General features: G+C 48.2%; 1 non-coding gene across 1 annotated transcript; it reads left to right on the forward strand.

Moving 5' to 3' along the window:
• Nucleotides 1-3,341: 3,341 nt before the first annotated feature.
• Nucleotides 3,342-3,447, forward strand: LOC117803944. Its single transcript, XR_004628057.1, has one exon. It is a non-coding gene; the product is annotated as a U6 spliceosomal RNA (small nuclear RNA).
• The last annotated feature ends 312 nt before the right edge of the window (nt 3,448-3,759 follow it).

Consider the following 3,759-nt stretch of genomic DNA (forward strand, 5'->3'; position numbering starts at 1 on the left):
CTGACAGAGTGGACCAGGGAAGGGACCTCGCTGGCAATGGAGGGCCAGGCCAGCCCCACATCCAGCAAGCCTCTCAGCCCTGTGTTCTCCATCTTTCTTTAATGGGATGATAATCCACTTTGCTTTTAAGAGCCATGAGATCTAGGGCCAGGACCAGCAGGGCCCAGTACAAAGTAAAAATGTAGGACCCCTTATTTAAAAAAATTAAAAATTTCAGGGACACCTGGGTGGCTCACTTGGTTAAGCGTCTGCCTTCGGCTCAGGTCATGATCCCTGCATCCTGGGATTGAGCCCCTCCTCGTCTTGGGCTCCCCGCTCAGCAGGGAGCCTGCTTCTCCCTCTCCCTCTGCCTGCTGCTCTGCCTACTTGTGCTCTGTCAAATAAATAAATAAAATCTTTAAAAGATTTTAAAAAATTTAAAATTTCAAAATAGCAACAGCAGAGCATTAAACCAGGCACAGGGCCCTTCTAAGTGTGGGGGGCCTGTGTGACCATACAAGGCCCGTGTCCATGAAGCCAGCCTTGTCTAGAGCAATACTAGAAATAATGAAATCAAAATAGCTTCCTTCTTCCGCACAACTATCTGCACTATACGCTTTCACTTTAAATATTTTCTTTCAGCCTTTCTGGGGTTTTCTCCCCCTGTGTGTGGGTTTTGTTTGTTTGTTTATTTTTTCAGAGAGAGAGAGAATCTTAAGCAGGGTCCAAGCCCAGCGTGTGAGCCCAATGCAGGGCCTGATCCCACAACCCTGAGATGATGACCCAAGCGGAAATCAGGACGACTGAGCCACCCAGGTGCCCCTCCCCCTGTGTGTTTTCATCTCTACAATGAGAGGTTGGACTAAACCAGAAGTTCTTAACCCTGGTTACATATTAGAAGCACCTGAGGACTTTAAAAAACTATCCAAAGCTGACCCTACCCCTCAAAGATTCTAGCTGAATTGGGTGGCGGTGGGGCCGAGACAAGTCACTAAACTCCCCCCACCCAGTTCCTACTTGAGGGTGATGATGCCAGAAATGTCCTTCCTCTCCTGGAACACCCCCCCTTCTGGACCATTCCAGCTCCCGTAGGGCAGGGAGCCTTGAGGTCTCAGGTCTGGGAATTTTTCCTGGCAATGACATGAAGAGTATGTGTCCTTGGTGGGTCTGGATAAGGGATGGGTCTTCTGAGGAAATTGTTTCTCGTCCACAGCAGCCATTTGCTCAACTCTCCATTCTGCTCAAGGTCCTGGGGCTCCAGGGTTCCCTGGTGGTCTCGGGGGAAGCCGTCCATTTGTGGCAATATTCCTGGGCACAAAGAAAAAACAGTGGCTTTCCTGAGCCTTCTGGGAGATGCCAGCTTGCCTAGCTTCCTTGACAGACCCAGAGCAATGTGCATAAAGCTGTTAGGGAGAAGAAAGCAGAAAGGAAAACGTTTATCACACACTTTCTGAGTGCCTGGCATTGCACTAGGAACACTCACATTTAATCTTCCAAAACCCTTCTGGGTATGTATTTTTTTTTTAATCTCCATTTTAACAGTTCAGAAAAGCTAAGTAAGTTGCTGGACGTCACACAGCTCACTGAGTGGTCCCTCTACTTATTGGAGGAGCAGGGCTGTGGTTCAGAGATGGGGGTGGAGTGGGGTACAGGCTGGGTGGTGCTTGCTTCACCCCTGTCCTGTCATCTCTCTGACCTCTCCTGGCCAAAGGCCTGGGACTCCAATCTCTTGTTCAAACCTCACGTCTACTCCTACCCCAGCAGTGTTCCCTGGGAAACCGGGTCTGAGGGCCAGTATGATCCAACAGTCTGTGGGACTGGCCCTCTTTTCTGACTGAGAAACCCAAGCTGTGGCTGCAGCCAGTGAGGCATGGCCCAGGCCTGCCTTATCAGGCCTGCACAGAGCTCAGAAACTCTCCCCCGGGTCCTGTGGAAGTGGAAATGGTTTGGAACACTGGGTCCATTCACTGATCTGAGAACCCAAGGGTGAATGGAAGGTCCCCTGGGAAGGCATCCTGGGCTCCTCACAGAAGCCCATCGGGAGATGGGGCTAATGCAATGGTCCTGGGGCCACTGAGAAGGCTGAAACTCCTTCTCTGAAGTCAGTTCTGCACAGAACCTGAGGCTGCCACACAGATTAGGGCAGTTCTGTAAGAGTGATCATCAGCCTCAGGCTCTGCTAAGGGGGGGTTAGCCTCACCTTTGAGGAAGGGTCTCAAATTCCCCTCTACACTTGAAGGGGCTTCTACAGGCTCAGGAAAGCTGTGGGGCCTGGTGGAAGGGTGGGAAGGGACAGAAACCCCAGACAATTTAGGGGGGTGGGCAGGACTGCAATCTCCCTAAAGGATCCAAGGCCGGACCAGAGGGGAAAGCTGAAGCTGATCTGGAGGCCCCACCCCCTAGGAATCCACCCGCCCCCCTTCAGGAGGGGAGACCTGCGGTTTCACAGCCCTGGGCTGGACTGAGCCAGTGAGGCCTGGACCCGTGAATAGGTGCCATGACGAAAGATTTCTATCACATTGTGAATCTCAGGACTGCCAAGTGGTTCAGGAATGAAGGGCTGGGGAATCTTCTTTTAGTTCATTCTTCAAAAGCATAATTCAGATGAAAAAATATTTTATAAGATGAACTGTGATATGGGATGAGAGGCAGTCCTGGAGATGGATGGGGGTGATGCTTGCACAGCAGTGTGAATGTACTTACTTACTGCTACTGAACTGTTTGCTTTAAAATTGTTAAAACAGTAAATTTCATGATATGTGTATTTCACTACAACTAAAAAAAAGAGGAACGTGAAACTGTGGTTAGCTTAGAAAGCATGTCAAGCCAGTCTCATCTGAGGCTGAAGTGTCCATGTGCTCCAAGAGCGCCTGCAGGCTGTGCCCACCCAACTTTTGAGGAAGGCATTGTCTTCTCCTCAAGGCTCACAGTGACACCTCCCCGCCCCCCGCAAGGGGTTAGAAATAGATTTTAAAGAGCCTGACAGATGTGCCTCTCTTCTCACTCTTTCTGGCTATCCTCGGATCCATGAGACAGGATTTTCTTTCTCTAGTAAGATTTGGGGATGAATGTGAGGAATGAGCCAATAGATCAGGCCCTGCCTCAGGAAGCATTCTTTGTCACCATGTTTTAGGTCTGATAAACCATTTTACAAAATCACAGCTGATGTGATTGTGTGGAGTTTGTAGTAGAGAATGTAGGCATCCAACCTCAGAGAGCCAGATGACCCAGAGAAGGCACTCTGGGCACAGCTCTGTGTAGGGGTCTGTGGCCCTATACGAGGAGAACAAGGAGCCCCAGGAAAGAAGGTATTTCCTTGCCTGGAGTGTATCTTAAAAACTCACAAGAGAGGATCATATTATGTTTTTATACTTTGGCAACCCATATACTGAAACGAGAATAATAAAGAAGATTAACTTGGTCCCTGCACAAGGATGAAATCAAATTTGTGAAGCATTCCATATTTTTTAGTAGTAGATAGTTGAAAAGTAAAATTTAAAAAACAATCCAATCTGGGGGTGCCTGGGTAGTTCAGTCAGTTAAGCGTTCAATTCTTGATTTCAGCCCAGGTCATGATTTCAGGGTTGTGAGATCAAGCTCCGCCTCAAGCTCCACACTGGGCGTGGAGCCTGCTTAAGATTCTCTCTCTCCCTCTACACCTGCCCTTCCTTGAAAAATATATAATTCAATTTATAATAAAAACAAAAAACAGAAAATACTTAAGAATAAATTTAACAAAAGATGTGCAAAATTTACACACTGAAAACTAGAAAACATTCC

The sequence above is a fragment of the Ailuropoda melanoleuca genome, chromosome 9 (assembly GCF_002007445.2).
Source record: "Ailuropoda melanoleuca isolate Jingjing chromosome 9, ASM200744v2, whole genome shotgun sequence".
NCBI classification, from domain to species: domain Eukaryota; kingdom Metazoa; phylum Chordata; class Mammalia; order Carnivora; family Ursidae; genus Ailuropoda; species Ailuropoda melanoleuca.